This window comes from Pleurodeles waltl, chromosome 9, assembly GCF_031143425.1.
Source record: "Pleurodeles waltl isolate 20211129_DDA chromosome 9, aPleWal1.hap1.20221129, whole genome shotgun sequence".
NCBI lineage: Eukaryota > Metazoa > Chordata > Amphibia > Caudata > Salamandridae > Pleurodeles > Pleurodeles waltl.
In genome coordinates this window covers 297,143,597-297,161,767 of record NC_090448.1, presented here as the reverse complement: position 1 = coordinate 297,161,767, position 18,171 = coordinate 297,143,597, and the positions used below count along the sequence as shown (strand labels likewise).

The 18,171-nt window shown below is 48.6% G+C and overlaps 1 long non-coding RNA gene across 1 annotated transcript in view; it reads left to right on the top strand.

Annotated features, from left to right (window-relative positions):
* Positions 1-17,501, top strand: part of LOC138258609 (uncharacterized) — a 338,986-nt gene extending 321,485 nt beyond the window's left edge. The window contains exon 7 of the long non-coding RNA XR_011198452.1: positions 17,005-17,501. This is a non-coding gene — a long non-coding RNA (uncharacterized lncRNA). The remainder of the gene's footprint in view (positions 1-17,004) is intronic.
* The last annotated feature ends 670 nt before the right edge of the window (positions 17,502-18,171 follow it).

Here is an 18,171-nt window from a genome sequence, read left to right as displayed (position 1 = left end):
TCAATCAGTACATGACATTCAGGCTTTGATTCTTATGTTTCAACATTTCGTTTGGATCTCAGAGATCAGATCTGAGACATCTGGGCCTCCTGCATCCTATAGGATCTGTAGTGAGATCTGAAGTCTCAGACGGCTTAGCACCAAAGAACCCTATCAGATTCCACCTAGGTGTTGCAAGAGACTGCTGAAGATATGCAGCGGTGGCTGCTAGCCTGCAAGGAGACCAGTCGGAGATCATCTCCCTACATCAGTCAGAGCTGACAGTCGTGAAGGATGCATTGTTGCTCGGTTTAGGGAAGCCTCCTAGGAGAGGCGGAGATCAAAAGACTCTGGTCTTCGCCAGAGACTGGGCTCTACAGCATTTTCTTGGAGCTGTAGGAGATTCTCTTAGCACCAATAGCTTTCCTTCTGTCCATCAAGAGTAAAGTTTTCCAGGTTCTCAAAGACAACTCTGCAGCTATGTGCAGGGGTGGCTCCTCCTCAATGGCGAAGGAGCGTTGCCCCACTGGCTCAGAACCAGCAACTGAAAAATGAAACAATATTTAATTATTTTATTTATTTTTCAGCTGCTGGCTGAGCCAGCATGTGTAGGAAGGGGCCTGGCTGGGCCATGGGAGGAGAGAGGAGGAATGAAGTGAGTGCATTTAAAAGTGCACATTTCAGTTTGGCCAGTTGTCTTGGGCCATCCAAACTGACATGCTCATTTAGGTTTCGCCAACCCGGCTGTGTTACACAGCTGGGTTGGAGAAACAGCAAAGAACACAGTGCATTCTCTGAGTGGCAGACCAAGCCACTCAGACCAATCCAGACGTTACTCTCATGCTATTTATAGCATGAGAGCAGCACCAGGATTGCATGGGGAGCCCGTGCTGGTGTTCGAGGGACTGCTGGGACACAAACACCATTGGGAGAGGAAAGAGGCTACTGTCGCTGGAGGAGGACAGGTACTTTAAAAAAAAAAACAATTTATTCCCCACTCCCCTGTTCCCCCACACCTCCTTGAGATTTGCGGCGACCACCTCTGCCTATGTGGTACTGCAACAAGAAGGGTGGTGTGAGGCTTTGAGTCCTGTGCCAACATTGCTGAATTTGCTGAGTCACAACATGTAGCTGGAACTTTAAATGCCAGGGCGGACAAACTCAGTTGATGTTTCCTTAAAGATCATGAATGCTGATTATGCTCAGAAAAGGTGCAGAGCGTCTTCCAGCAATAGGTAGAACCCTGGCTCAATCTTTTTGTCACCACCAAGAATGTGCAGTGTCCGAGCTTTTTGCACATTGGAGTTAACACAGCAGTTTTCTCTTGGAGATTCCTTCCTCCTGAATGGAGCTCAGACTCCTTGACACATTCCAGTCTCCACCTCTCCTGTCCAGGGTTCGGAAGAAGATCAGAAACAACTGGGCCCAAGTCCTCCTGGTGGCCCCAGAACGAGCAACAAGAGTGTGATGCCCAGAACTTCTGACCATTAGCATCTGTCCTCTGATTTTGCTGTCCCTGCAGAAGTACTTTCTATTGCAGTACTGGAGCAGAGTTCTTCTTGCTCTGACCAACCTACACCTCCATGCATGGCAATTGAGCTGTGACATCTGCTTTTGACCTTTGTCCTGAAGTAGTGGATGTAATCTTGTCAGCCAGACATCCACCTACCAATACCACCTATGCTGAATGCTGGCAGATGTTTGTCGCTTGGTGTACTGCTCGACATATACAGTTCTTAAAAGCTTGGTTATCTGATGCATTGCTTTTTGTTCTTTCCTTGGGTCTACCCAGAACTTGCTGTGGTTACTCTAAAACGTTATTTGTCAGCCCTATCTCTTTTTCTACAACTACCTGCTCAGCCATCATTGTTCAAATCATCTGTTGTGATGTATTTTTTGACCCACACATTTCCACCAAAACCGTGGTGTCACAGTGGGATCTTAACTTGGCCCTCACATTGTTGATATGCACCCCTTTTGGACCACTGTATAGCTATCCTCTGTGCTTGATGAGTTTGAAGACTGTTTTCCTTAAAGTGATAATGTATCCTTATCATGTGGCTCAGTTTTAAGCCCTATCTGCACAACAATCATAAACCTTCTTCCAGGAAAAACATGCTTAGGACCAGAGTGGCATTTCTGCCCAAAGTTGTGATGCCTTTTCAATCAGCTCTTGGTGGGATTCATAGAAGCAAAGAAGGGAAAAGCATTGTAGAAGAGAATGACCCCAAGCAGGGCAGTACGCTGCATTAAAATCTGCTATGCACAGGCTACAAATCAGCTCCCAGAGGGTTTGAGGGCGCATTCCCCTAGAGCCAAGGCTGCTACCACTGTGGTGGCAGGCTGAGTGCCTGTCTTGGACATCTGTCAGACTGTACTGTGGGCGTGAGTGCACACATTCAGAAAGCAATACTGCCTTGATACCAAGGGCTAACTGGAGGGATCCTTTCTCCATTCGATTCTGCCTGAGTTCTGGAATTAGCTCATGACAGATATTCTTATCGTTTGGGAGGTACTACTTTAATACCTATTCTAAATGTAAGGAGTCTGTAGTTAGAAGTATCCATCAGAAGAACAAGTAACTTACTTTCAGTTAAGCTCTTTCCGGTGAATACTCTATCTAACCAGAGATTATCCACTACTCACTTCTGCCTAGTCTGTGAGTGGTCTCCGTCTTTTTGTCATTTAAAAAGGTCTCAAATTAAATAAATGCTCACTGGTATCTCCGATTGTTTTTTGGTGCTTTGCGTTCGAGGATGCAGAAATAGTCAAGCAATAAACTAATGGTGGTGTGCAGGGGTGCCAATTTTATGCAGTTCTATGCATTTGCGCCCTGCCACCTCAGAACAAGGCCAACACAGTGCTTCACAATACAACCTAACGGCATACAGAAGGACCACTATGAAAATGTCAGGAGCCAGTCTGGTGCCTTGGAAATATTCTACAATTGAGAAATCTGCATTTAGATAGGGTAACCACCAAAAAGAGCATTACCAAATGCAAGGAACATACTCATCCAGACATTCACACTATCTGTACCTGTGAAGCCTTTTCTAGGGGGTTCAAACTAGACAGAGAATAACAGTTTTAACAATTGAGGCTGTTTACCACTTGTGTCCCTGGGCACAAGGTTGTTACAATACAAGTGGATGTCCGAATGCCCCACTTTAACACTTGTCCCTCACAAGGTAGAAAGATCAAGCAGCAAGGACAAAAATACTGCGCAGACAGAATATTGTGTCCAAAATATTGACGATCAAAATATTGAGAAGGTAAGTGTAAATAGGTAAATATAGCTTCACTACTCTTCACTCCACATCTATGTACTTTGACAATATATTTATATACATATATGTGTATGGAGTTATATCAAGTAACTATAACTCGTGCCTCTAGGTAACTATAACTCGCGCCCCGCCATACACAGTTTTTGTGCTAAATAGTTTTACTGCAAATACTTCAATGATATTATCAATGATGTTATCAAAGATATCATGAATGATGTATTATGTACAGTAATTAGCAGTGCATGGTGAGGGTGCGAGTTATAGTTACCTTAGGGCATGAGTTATAGTTACTTGAGATATCTAACTATAACAGGTGAATTTCTATTGTTTGGTATGTTTAATATGTGAGCCTAATTATAACATCCCTGTAACCTTTGGTTTTTTAAGTGAATTTCTATGTTTTTTTGACGTAAAGTAATTTTCATTACTATGTATTATTCCAACTACCACTGCACAAGGCCTTTGGCCGTGAGCGGTGGTGGTTGGCCAAGGAGCCTGCGGCCAACCCCTATAACCACCGAACCCTGCATGGCTCACCCACCCCAGGTCAATCTCGACCCCAGGGATCCCATTCTCCGGGGCCCGGCCTAAACATTTAGGTGGTCATTATGACAATGGCAGTGCCTGTTAAAGTGGTGGTAACACCGTCAACAGACTGATGGTAATTACCGCCAAATTATGACCATGGCGGTGATAACTCCCATAGACAGCCAATGTACCACACCAACAGCCAGGGTGTAAACAACACTGACCACGGCGGTAGCCATCAACAGCCAGGAGGAAGACAAGGTACCCACCTACCATACTATGACATAGCAAACCACCAGGATTTCCGGGGCAGTACCAATGCCATCAAAAGCCTGGCAGAAACAGACAACAGAAGACAAAAGACTCACCATCAGAGACACTGAGAAGATCAATGCCGCCATGGAACCAGAACTACAATTGTTCCCGATGCTCATCTACACCATGCTCCAAGTGGAACGCCAACGCCAGTGAAGACGAAGACGGTGAGTACATCTGCCTAGCACACAAGGGAGGGAGGGAGGAAAAGGAGAGTGACACATACACACGCACAACACATACCATAAACACACACACCGTAGACACAACCAGCTGCAGAGGAAAACCAGTCTCACAGCACACACGTCATAATAATGCAAGGACAACATTTAGCCAGAACTGATAGTGTAATTTGATGCCAACAGCTACCATATTGTCCATGTGACAAGACATATATGAGTCACTGTTCAGAAATGGCCAATGGCCAGTCCAAAGTATAAAAGGCCTACATGGCCACTGGGCACAGTCCAAGGCCCAACTTGTTCCCTGACAAAATCCGCATTACGCTGTGCAGGGGCATCATGTTGGGAATGGCCAGGCACCTGAGTTTCTGGAGGGGGCTCCAAGCCCATTTCTCTTTCCTGGGGAGTGCAAGGTTACAGTGTCAGAGGTGGGGAAGTTGCCCACTGATTCTGGAAGGGGCTCCATGCCCATTTCACTTTGCTGGGGAGTGCAAGGTCACAGTCTCTGAGGTGGGGAACTTGCCAACTGCTTCTGGAGGGGACTCCTTGTGCAACAGTCCCTGGAGGGTGGCCTACATGCCCTCTGCTGGAGGTGAGGGCTGCTGTGTCCCAGCTGGAGGTGAGGGCTGCTGTGTCCCAGCTGGAGGTGAGGGCTGCTGTGTCCCAGCTGGAGGTGAGGACTGTTGTGTCCCAGCTGGAGGTGAGGACTCCTTGCCCACTGCTGTTGGAGGGGAAACCCTGCCAGCCTCTGCTGGAGGTGAGGGCTCCTTGCCCACTGCTGTTTAAAGGGAAACCCTGCCAGCCTCTGCTGGAGGTGAGGCCTCCTTGCCCACTGCTGTTGGAGGAGGCCTATTACCTCTCTTAGTTGGTGGGGTGGAATCCTTCCCTTTCTTGGGTGGTGGAGTGGGATCCTTCCCTCTCTTGGGTGGTGGAGTGGGATCCTTCCCTCTCTTGGGTGGTGGAGTGGGATCCTTCCCTTTCTTGCCTCCACGACTAGGAGGTGTCTCCACTATCCCCATGGACTGTTTGGCTGAGGTGCTGGGCTGGGTCATTGTGGCCCTGCTCTTACGGACAGGATGGGGGTGGAGAGGGAGGGAAGAGGTCAATTTGGGCAAGTAAAAGCTTCTTAGGGACGGTGTGGTGGTATGAAGGAGGAGGGATCAGAGTGGAGGTTGAGGGAGTGGTTGTTGGAGGTGTATTTGTGCTGGACTTGGGTGCAGGTGCATGGGCAGTGTGCTGATGTGAGGTGGATGGCTGTTGGGTGTCTCAGTGCATGTGTTTATGTCTCCTAGGAGGGGGACAGACAGGGTGGGAGAGGACATAGGGGACGCGTTGATGGATGTTGGGGAGGTGTCTGCAAGTGAGGTGTGTGTGCTGCTTGGTGTGGTGATGGTTGTGGTGGCTGTTGATGCAGTGCATGCAGGTGTGAGTGCGGATGTGACAGTGAGGGAGGAGGGGGAGGAAGGGGGGAGACAGTGAAGGCATTGGATGTTGTTGTGTGTGCAACTGTCTGTTGTTTGTGTGAGTGCTTGTGGCCTGAAATGTGCTGCCTGTGTTTGTCTGTGCCACTCTTGTGTGATGTTTTGTGTTCATGCTTGTTTGTATGTGTGCATGGGATGGGTTAGGGTTGAGGAGATTGGGAATGGGAGTGGGAAGTGGTAGTTGGAGGGGGACGGTAGGAACAGTGACAATGGCTGCCATCATAGAGGAAGCCAGAGACTGGAACAATCTCTGTTGGGCTCCCAATCCACTGTGAATACCCTCCTGGAAGGCATTGCATTGCTGCATATGGGATGCCAGCCCCAGGATGGCATTCACAATGGTTGATTGCCCTACAGAGATAGATCTCAGGAGGTCAATAGCCTACTCACCGAGAGCAGCAGGGCAGACTGGGGCAGGGTCTGAGGTGCCTGGGGTGAAGGAGATGTCCACCCCTCTGGGTGAGCAGGCAGGGGCAAATCAGTGAGGGGCTACTGGGAGGGCAGTCCTGGTATTGGGGTGATGACTGTACCTGCAGCTGGGGTGGTCCCCAGAGGTGCCCACCACCACCAGGGAGCTTTCATCAGAGGAGGAATCAGAGTCAATGTTGTCACCTGTCCCTGCTGTAGTGCTCCCCTCGCCCTCCATCCCACTGGTCCCCTCAGCGTCGGTGGACTCTGCCTCCTGTGGGATGCAGCTCCCTCTGTCACCGGTGCCCCTGCTCCTCTGCCAGATGATGCTAATGCTCACATGGACAGTATGACAGAAGAATAAAGGGGGGAAGAAAAAAAAGGGGGCACTGGGTCAATTACAGAACCAACACCACAGAAGGCATACACATTACCGTCACACACAGGGATCAGGATTGAGCACCACAGATCACACTGGCATTCCATTGGCTACGTACCACAGCAAGATGTGAGCCAACCCTGCCAACTGCACCCCTCCTGGGAGTCACTGAGCCCTGTCTGACATTGGATGCAACATAGCTAGGTTAACAGATTTTGCAATGCAACCATTACCACTGACCTGGATCATGCTGCAATGTCTGACCTGGCATTAAGGGGCACCCACCAACTAACACCCATCACCAGGATCCCATGCTACCTACCAATTATAGTTGTAACGCCCACTGTACTCACCCCCTTGTGGCTGCTGTGATGCCCTCAAGCACCCATCCAGCTCTGGATAGGCCACAGCCAGTATGTTGGCCCCAGCTGTTCCTCCACAGTCTTCCAGCCCAGCGTCTCAGGTCCTCCCACCTTTTCCCACAGTGGTTGCTCCGCCTGCTGTAGATCCCTAGGGTCTGCATGTCCTTGGCAATGGCACACCACAATCCCTTCCTCTGATGGGCGCTGACCTGCAGAGGAAAGACAGACAGGAGGACACCATTACACATACAATCCAGCCTGTCACACTTATGGCCCACAAATACAATTTCCAGCTCCACTGGCACACACATCACCCAGCGCCCTCCATGTACACTACCACCAGACATACCACCTCCCCAAATGACATGAGGTTAGCACACACATCTCCATGCAACAATGTCACATGCATCGTGCCCAAGGTGTACTCACCTGTTGGTCTGGAGGCCCATACAGCTGTCCATACTGGGTAGGGCCCCATTCACCAAGCACTCCAACTCCTCTGAAGTGAAAGTGGGGGCCCTTTGCCATGGCAGGATCCAGAAACAGGTCACAGCAGCACACACAGGTGTTGTCCTGTGGAAAGTCAGGAATCCAGTGAGGATTTAGATTAAAAAAATGGCAGTCACGCCCACAATGGTCTACACCGTCACCACTGCCACTGATCCCCATTGGCCACTGTACTCCATAGGCCCCTGTATTAGCCAATGAGATTTGTGTGGTGGTGCAAGAACGCCTTCCGCCACGACGCCCAATGTCAGCGGAGTTACCTCACTTCCACCTGTCCCTAGACACAAGACAGGCGGTCGCCATTTCATGGTGGTGGATTACATTTAGATAATCCATAACTGCGTCATTGCTACAATTTGCACATGCATTGACATTCCCATTGTCCCATTACATCAATGCTCAATGTGCACTGAGGAGGTGGTTCCATTGTTTAAATTGTGACAGCCTATTCACTCTTGTGTCCCTTAGATACCTACCACTGCGGATGAATAGGAGGAGGAGACAAGACCCAGTGTAAAAGACCCCTTGTGGACTTGGCTAAACTGGAGGACAGGCAATTAATACTGACCTATAGACTGGACAGGACCACAATCACAGAGCTGTGTGCTCAATTGGAGCCTGATCTGATATCAGCTATCTGTCATCCCACTGGGATCCCCCCTCTTGTGCAGGTTCTATCAGTGCTCCATTTCCTGGTAACTGGTTCTTTCCAAGTGACAGTGGGGTTGGCAGCAGGAATGTCACAGTCAGTGTTCTCAATCGTGCTAGCAAGGGTTTTGTTTGCCTTGGTGAAACACATGTGGAGCTACATTGCTTTCCCCCAGGTGGAAGATTTGGCCACTGTGAAGGCAGGATTCTATGCAATGGGACATATACCCAATATTATTGGGGTGACCGATGGTACACATGTTGCGTTTGTCCCCCCTGCCGGAATGAACAGGTGTTCAGGAATCGGAAGAGTTTCCACTCACTCAATGTGCAAATTGCGTGCCTGGCGGACCAGTACATCTCCCACATCACTGCCAAGTATCCTGAGTCGGTGCATGACACCTTCGTCCTGAGGAATAGCAGCATCCCAAATGTGATGGCACAACTACAGAGGCACAGGGCGTGGCTAATTGGTGAGCCTGACTCACTACTCAATGTATGTCAGTGTATGCCTTCTGGTGTAACCCCAAACCTCTGTGTAAGGTTAATGTTTGTCCCTCAACACTTGCAGGTGACTCTGGCTACCCAAACTTATTGAGGCTCCTGACCCCTGTGAGGTATGCCATAACAGGGGCTGAGAATCAGTACAATAATTCACATGTGCGAACCAGGCTCATCAGGGACCTCTGGACAGTCAGTTACCCAGGCACAGTCCCATCCCACCACAGAGCCTCCCCACACAGGAAACACCAGCACAGCACTCACCCAGCGGGCCCATACCACTGTCCCCAGGACACGTCCATCAGCAGTGTGTCCACCACTACAGGGACCCCAGGCAACCCCTCAAACACAGGACGATCAGGGACCTGGGGTCAGTGGCAGTGGTACACAGTTCAGGGGACAGAGGCACAGGACAACAGGGAAGCTGGGAGGACTGCTGTGTGACAGGGGGAGGACAGGCCCAGGGAACCGAATCTCCACGAGGCACTCACCAACATAGTGGGAGCATACCACCATTCCCACAAGAGCATGGGGCAGATACTGGCTATGTTGTAGGAGACCCAGCGGCTGCAGGAGAGACAGTACCTGGGGATCAGGGAGGACCTGAGGGACATCCACACCACCCTGCTCACCATTGCAGGGGTGCTGACAGACATGGCTAACACCATGAGGGAGGCAGTGGCACACCATCGGGCCCCTGACACTAGTCATAATGATGAACACCCTTCCACCTGGGCTGCTGCTAGTGGACAGGAGGCCCCGCCACAGGAACAACAAGCCACCAGCACCCCACCCCCTGCAGAAGAAGAACCACCCTGCAAACGGTCCCTGCGATCCAAGCATAAGCCAGAGAACATTGCCAAGACACCCGCCAGGAAATAAGACTCTCTTAATTGTCACCCTTGTGTCCCACTCTGTCACCCTATCCACCTTGTCCACCTGGAACTGACATTGCTTCCCTTCCTATGTCCCCTTGGACAATGCACCTGTGATACCAATAGGCTGGACTCTATCATGGACTTTCCTCCACCATCACCCAATCCCATTGCACATCCCCATTTACTTCTCAGCACTGAAATAAACACCCTTGGAAAAAACAAGTATGGAGTATGTCAAATTATTTAAGGAAGTAGTTGTTGAACAATCTGTAGACATTGCAAATAGACTGTACAGTGATGTAGACATCGGTATGACCTGTAATGTGCTGCAGTCAATACCCAGGAGCCACAGGAGGGCACAAATATCTGCAAATAGACATGTTAAAGGGTACAATAAGTGGCCTTTGTAGTGAGAACAGCAGCCAGCCAGAGAAAACTCACTTCATAAAAAAGCAATGGAAGGTGAGGTTACAGGGGGTTATTCTAACTTTGGAGGAGTGTTAATCCGTCCCAAAAGTGACGGTAAAGTGACGGATATACCACCAGCCGTATTACGAGTTCCATAGGATATAATGGACTCGTAATACGGCTGGTGGTAAATCCGTCACTTTTCCGTCACTTTTGGGACGGATTAACACCTCCTCCAAAGTTAGAATAACCCCCACAGTGTCTTACCTGTGTGCCATTGGAAGTACTGTTGTATTATAGTTGTTCTGTTGTCCACATCCTCTTTCTCTGCCTCCTCTTTGTCACTGTCCACAGGCTCCACCGCTGCCACAGGCTCAGCCTCCTGCACAAAAGGCACCTGGCATCTCAAGGCTAGGTTGTGCAACATGCAACATGCAACGATGATCTGGCAGACCTTCTTGGGTGAGTAGCACAGGGATCCACCTGTTAGATGGAGGCACCTGAACCTGGCCTTCAGGAGGCCAAAGGTGTGCTCAATGATCCTCCTTGTTTGCCCATGTGCCTCATTGTAATGTTCCTCTGCCCTTGTCCTGGCATTCCTCACTGGGGGCAGTAGCCATGAGAGGTTGGGATAACCAGAGTCACCTGCAAATATCGAGGGATACCTGTTAGCCAGACACTCACCCTTAGGGCCAACCCCACACCCATATACCAACATACACTGGGTGGGGACCATGGGTTCACCCATTAGCCACACCCGGTGCCTCTGGAGTTGAGCCATCACATATGGGATGCTGCTATTCCTCAGGATATAGGCATCATGCACTGACCCAGGATACTTTGCATTCAAATGGGAGATGTACTGGTCCGCCAGGCACACTATCTACACATTCATAGAGTGAAAGCTCTTTCGATTTCTGTACACCTGTTCATTTCTCTGGGGGGGAACAAAGGCAATATTTGTACCATCAATAGCACAAATGATGTTGAGAATATGTCCCATTGCATAGAGGTCAACCTTCACTGTGGCCAAATCCTCCACCTGGGGGAAAACGATGTAGCTGCACATGTGTTTCATCAGGGCAGACAACACTCTGGTCAGCATGTTAGAGAACATAGGCTGTGACATCCCTGCTGCCATGGCCACTGTCACTTGGAAGGAGCCATTTACCAAGAAATGGAACACTGATAGGACTAGCACAAGAGGGGGATCCCGCTAGGGTGACGGATAGCTGCGATCAGGTCTGGCTCCAATTGGGCACACAGCTCTAGGATTGTTGCCCTATCAAGTCTGTAGGTGAGGATGATGTGCTTGTCCTCCATTTTTGCCAGGTCCACCAGGGGTCTGTACACAGGGGTATGTCTCCATCTCCTATTCATCCTCAGCGGGTGAACTCTAGGGTGAAAAACGGTGAGCAGATGGTCTATTCAAACATATCCTCAGAGTAAAATGCCTTCCACGTTGTGACAGAAACATTATGTTAACATGTAGTCCCGTAAATGTGCCTATATCTGCTGTGATGCAGTTAGGTGCCACGGCCTGCTCCCACCCTGAAATGACGGCCGCCTAACCTGTGTGGAGGGACAAGTGGAAAGGAGGTAATTCCGTTGACGTTGTACGCCATCCGGGAGGCAGTCGAGGACCGCCGTGCAACACCTCATTGGCTATCATTGGGCCCTAAGAGTTTCAGTAGCCATTGGTGATGTACGCCAGCGGTGATGGTACGCACCGCCGCCGAAGTGATTGCCATTTTCTATCTGTTCACTCACTTGCTACCTGACCTTCAATAGGAGAGGACCTACACTGCAAGTGCTGCTCTGACCTGTGTCTGGAAGCAACCATGGCTCGAGTGTCTGGGGAAGGTGCCCCTGCCTTCACTTCGGAGGAGTTGGAGAGACTAGTGTATGGGGTCCTACCCCAGTACTGTTTACTTTATGGTCCTCCAGACCAACAGGTGAGTACACTGTGAGTACAATGCATGGGGCATGAATGCATGGAGTGCTGTGTGTGTAAGCCTCATGTAAGGGGGGCTGGCTGAGGGGCCTTGGCCAGAGTGCTCCATGTATGGAGGTCAATGTCTATGCGTAAGGGGATGGGAGGGATATGGTGGGCCATGAGTGTAACAGGCCAGACGGTATGGCTGATCCCATTTCCTATGTACCATTGTCTGCAGGTCAGCGCCCACCAGAAAAAGGGTATTTGGCGTGCCATCACCAAGAACGTGCCGACCCTGGGGGTCTTTGACAGGCGGAGCACCCACTGTCGCAAACAGTGGGAGGACCTGCGCGCTGGGCAAGGAAGACGGCGGAAGCTCAACTGGGGATTGCCTCCCAGAGAGGAAGGGGTGCCCGTCGAACCCTGACCCCCCTGATGTTCTGCATCCGGGCGGTGGCCTATCCCGAGTTGGATGGGGGCTTGATGGCATCACAGCAGCCACAAGGGGGTGAGTAGAGTTTCAGAATCAGAAAATTGCACGTGGTGGGGTGTTATCTGGGTGGGGGGTGTGGGCCTGTGGGTGCCCCTAGGCCAGGATGAACATGGCAGGGTTTTCTCCGTATTGAGGCAGGAGTCAAGTGGGGCCTTGGCCTATGTGATATGGCCCTGTGGCACACAGACATTATGGACTGGGCAGTGTCCCTCCATTTGTATATATTGTAGATACTGCTTTGTGCTTTGAGGATGTATTTCTGGAACTTTATATTATTACACTGACTTTACTCACTTTCGTTTGTCCTTGCGTTATTCCTGAGGCGTACGGGGTTGGTATGTAAAGTTATTGCATCTGTTTGTGTGTATGGTGTTGGGGGTGGAGGTAGGGGTGTTGCGTGTTGCATGTGTGTGTGTCACTCTCTTTTTCCTTCCCCCCTCACTTGTGTGCTAGGTGCGGTACTCACCCCGGTCGTCTTCACCGGCGTTGGTATTCCTGGTGTAGGAAAAGGTAAAACAACATGGGTAATACTAGTTCAGGCTCCATGGCGTCATGGTTCTTCCTTGAGTGTTCAGAGGTGAGTCGTTTCCCTTCTGTGTACTGTTTCTGCCGTGCTTTTGATGGCGTTGGTACCGCCTCGGAAAAGCTGGCGGATTGGTGTCTCGTAATCCAGTGGGCGGAACCTTGTCTTCTGCCTGGCTGTTGGCGGTTACCACTGCGGTGGTTGTTGCTTCCGCCGTGGGAGTCAGTGTGTTAAAGTGGCTGTCTGTGTGAGTGGTTTCCGCCATGGTCATAAATCCATTTTTTCTTAACCGTCGGGCTGTTGGCGGTATTACTGACGCTTTATCATCGACTGCCAGGGTTGTAATGATGGCCTAAGTCATCTAGGCCATTGATCTTCTGAAAACAAACTTTATTAGTCAAGTAAGGGCCAAATAAGCTCAGACCTATGTTCCACACACAACCACAAGATGTCAAAAAGAATGTACCTAATATATGGACTACTACACTGTGCAGAAAGATAACAATCAGACCTACATATTCATGCAATTAGTCCATCAATGGGCCACTGACTACATGGGTTCATCATTACACATACATCAGAAATGGCAAGTCTTACATCTGTCTGAGGAGGATTCTCAGGGCCAAAGCACATGCGTTGCTAACATAACAGGTACACCTACCATCATGCAAGCCACAATCCTACATACACGTAAATATTACTCACATGTGTATATTAATTACCACCACAAAAGGATGATGGACAGAGTGCTGAACAATGCAAACACTCACCCCCAGTCACAGATCTGGGTTTAATCCATCGTTCTTTTGCTCACCATGCCACCCCAGTTTGGTCCCAGCCATATGCAAATCTGTCTTGACTCTGTTCCATCATCAGCCGGGCTAGCTTGAATCCAGTGGCACATTTTGTTTTGTAATGTTGCTTTGTGTGCCCTAAGTGGCAGGGGTATATCCAGACGTGGGTCCCTTGCTTGCTGCACCACTGGATTTAAGCTAGCCTGGCTGATGAAGGGTGATACCCAGAAACCGGTCCTAGGATGCTTGTTTCCTGTCCAGAGAGGACCTTACCTAGCAGTTCAGGCTGGACTGTTCCCATGGGGAACAGGGTCAAGACTGATTTGCATATGGTTGGGTCCAAATTCGGGTGATGTGGCAAGCAAAATAAAGATGGATTAAACCCAGATCTGTGAATGGGGGTGAGTGTTTGAAAAGTTTCAACACTCGTCCATCATTTTATTTTATTTTGTGATGTTGCTTTGTGCGCCCTAAGTGGCAGGGGTATGCCCAGACGTGGGTCCTTTGCTCGCTGCGCCACTGGATTTAAGCTAGCCTGGCTGATGAAGGATGACACAGAGAAACCAGTCACAGGATGCTTGTTTCCTGTCCAGGGAGGACCTGGCCTAGCAGTTCGGGCTGGACTGTTCCCATGGGGGACAGGGTCAAGACTGATTTGCATATGGTTGGGTCCAAACTGGGGTGACGTGGCGAGCAAAATAAAGATGGATTAAACCCAGATCTGTGACTGGGGGTGAGTGTTTGAAATGTTTCAACACTCCGTCCATCATTTTATTTTATTTTGTTTTGTGATATTAATTACCACACCTGCACCACATAGGTGTCATTGCCAACACTAGGTTCCCAAACAGCCAGAATTCATTTGCCACATCCTTCATCGCCAAAGCAAGTAGACGTAACTATTGCCAGTGTTGAAACATTACTGAACCGTTCAATTGATACATAATGTGAAACACATGTCAAGAATGTAACTGTGAATAGGCTACCATTGCTTTTGTGTCATGCCTACAACAGTATGCCCAAAGAAAATGCTGTGTGGCCACTTTCCACTAACAGAACATTAACAAGGGAGTAACATTCCTAGCGTCTGATACCAAAATATGTGTGTCCATAGAAATGTTGCAAGACCTCAATGGTATCCAACATGCATGTTGTCTATTTTGATACTTCACAATTGTCAATGTATATCCCTCACTTACCAAGGGGTATTACCTTGCAACAGGTATGAAGATGTTAACCTTGTATGTCATGTGACATGTCAGAAGGACATCACAGCCTCACATGCCACTGTCACTTATCAGATAGCATTAGATAACTAGAGATGACTTGAATGTGTCTGACTCTATGTTGCACATAGACAAGAATCTTGAGACATTGCAGAGGACAGAGATCAGGTATTACACACCTTACCACATGACACTGGGAGGATTGACCTGTTGGTGGTTACTGAACAATTAGCAGAATAGAAAATGCTGCATATTAGTACACGTATGACACAGGCTTATGTGCACCATGTTATACTATTACTGTATACTGAGGGGACATCATAGTTGAGTAACATGCCTCTAAATACATTTGTATGTGCATACCTGTGTGCTATAGATGGCTGCAGTACATTAATGTGTACACAGGATAGCTGTGACACTTTGCACTTACCACATTGTCAAAGCCAACATTCAGTTCCCTCAGTCAATCATCTGATGAAGGGACAAACATGAGTTAGGTCTGTACTTACCCCCTTGTGGCTGCTGTACTGCCTTCAAATGCCCATCCAACTCACGGTAGGCCACCGCCAAAATGCGGGCCATTAGGTGGGTCATGGTCCAATCGGCAACCCATCCTCTTTGGGAGGACGTCCCCAGCTGGGCCTCTGTGGTCTTCCGAGCCCAGCATCTCAGGTCTTCCCACCTCTTCTGACAGTGGGCACTCCGTCGACCGTGGACCCCCAGGGTCCGAACTTTCTTGGTGATAGCACATCAGATCCCCTTCTTCTGATGGGCGTTAACCTGCATGGATGACAAAGATAACAAAATATGTCATGTCTACATGTACCATACTAAAACAGGAAGGGTTACTAACTAATTAGTACAACAAGCCAAGCACAGACTGTCTCTAACACTGATAAATAAGCATATGCAGTCAAGCCAGATGAGAGGTGGAAACAGGCAGAAAACATGCATCTCCAGTAACAGCTGCCATGTTATCACATATGACCAGACAGCAAACACATTTGCAAATATGGTATTTCAGGAGGAGTCTGGAATACCAACTGCACTACTCTTGTGCTAACCTTGTGCAACAGTCACAAGATGGGTCAGGGAGCATACATCAAACACTCTCCACAATGTCTCAGGACTCAAAATCTGTCACCAAAGATAAGTACATGACCAGGAACTCATCCCATTCTATGCCAACTTTGACATCCTACAGACTTTAAGGACACAGTCTGAAACATTGCCCATCATTCTTAGCTTAGTAAAACAAAGTATGGTTGAGCTAATGAAACATTTGTGCACATGGTGCACTTACCTGCTCCTCTGGTACACCACAGAGAAGTCTACACAAGGGTAGGACCTCCTCTAACAGCTTCTCCAGCTCCTCAGGTGAGAAGGCAGGGGCCCTATCACCTGTAGGATGTGGCATGATTACTCTCAGAGGCAGTACAAAACAGCTCAAGTCGCGGAGGTCTTGCTGGCAGCAGTATCAGGAGTCAAGTGAGAGATGAAATATGATATAGTGGTCACGTCCACCATGTAAGAGACCGCCACCGCCGGCGGTCATCGCCATTGGCCCAAGACCGCCAAATGCAGCTATGTGTTCCAATGGCAATACCTACTGCAGTAGCATCTCCCTGCCAACATCACTTGCGCCGGCGGACGTAGGTCATTAACTGATGTCCAGTACATTAGGCCAGGCAGCTGCCATTTTAAGGTCTTTAGATGGTCTGGAAAGTTAAATTAAAGATGTGTCACTGGGCCAGACACATATCTACACCATAGTTTTCAGTGTTGGCTATTAGCAACTATCTTTTTGAAAGCTGAATTAAATACATGTTGTAATATTCATGATATGTGAGTAATGTATCATTAGTGGCATAGTCTGCACCCTCATGACAATTGGATAGAAGGTATTTGTGTATATTATATATGAAACATGGTAAGAATGACATTATCACTAAGATTTTCAGTGACATGCATACCCATTTCCAAGTCTCAAATGAGTTAAGGGGATGACATTGAAGCCATTAGCCATTATTTACCTAGGTATGCACGTTGTACCATGTTTTTACTATTTCATATTGAATGCCCAAGCATCATATGTGAGGTATGTATTTTCACACTTACAACGGACACAATGACTGATAGACATAACTTCTTATATTCCATTTCATCTAGGTACCATTGAATGAGAAGAGTCAGACAACCACCGGAGTACCATCCACTAGAAGACCTGCAGACCATGGAGGATCGACATGTCATTCAGATCTACTGGCTGGATAGGCAGACAATCATGGATCTCTGTCGTCAGTTGGAGCCAGATTTGATGCCTACCATTCATCATCCCAATAGCAATCCACCCATTGTACAAGTCATGAGAGTGCTGCACTTACTGGCCACAGGCTCCTTTCAAAATACCATGGCCCTAACTGCAGGGATGTCACAACCTCTGTTCAGTTTGGTCTTGAGAGATGTCCTCTCAGCCCTGTTGAAACACCTGGACAGCTACATCTGATTTCTGCAACGTGAGGATTTGGCACATGTGAAGGCTGATTTTTATGCTTTGGCACACATTCCACATGTGGTGGGAGCCATTGATGGTACCCATGTAGCCTTGGGTACCCCAAATAGCAATGAACAGGTGTATCAGAACAGGATGAACCAAGTAGACTGTTTAGCGGACCACTATATTTCCCAAATATGTGCAATATACCTGGGTTCAGTTCATGATTCCTTCATCATGCAGAACAGCAATATTCCTCTGCTGATGACATGAAAGTACACAGAGAGGGCCTGGCTAGTTGGTAAGTCATATATGTGATGTGTGTCAGTATCTTATGTCTGCTGCCAAATGTAAGGAGGTCCAAGATTTATGTTTGCACACAGGTAATAATTCCTTACAGGGGATTCTGGCTACCCAAACCATCCCTGGTTGCTGACACCAGTGAGGTCCCCAACCACGCCTGGGGAAGTTTACTTCAATAAGACTCACAGATGGGCTCTTAAAGGCTGGATTTCACTGCATTGATAAGTCTGGTGGAGCCCCCCTATACTCACCTGCCCCCATGTTTGTTAAATCACTGTTGCCTGCTGCTTGCTCCACAACCTTGTCCTGGGTCGTCAGATCCGATATGTGTTGTTCTGTAAGATACTTGACTCAGTGGGTTTTTAGGGGCTTAGAGATGTTTGTGAAGGGTCTTTGCATGACCATCAGAAAGCTCATTAGTTGGTTAGCAGTACATAGCTCAGGTGTGCATGCAAAAGTGTACAGGGAGTTGTGACTATTGTGATGATCTCCTTTGTTAATGTTTGTCACACTGCACAATCAGTGTGACTATTGTATTT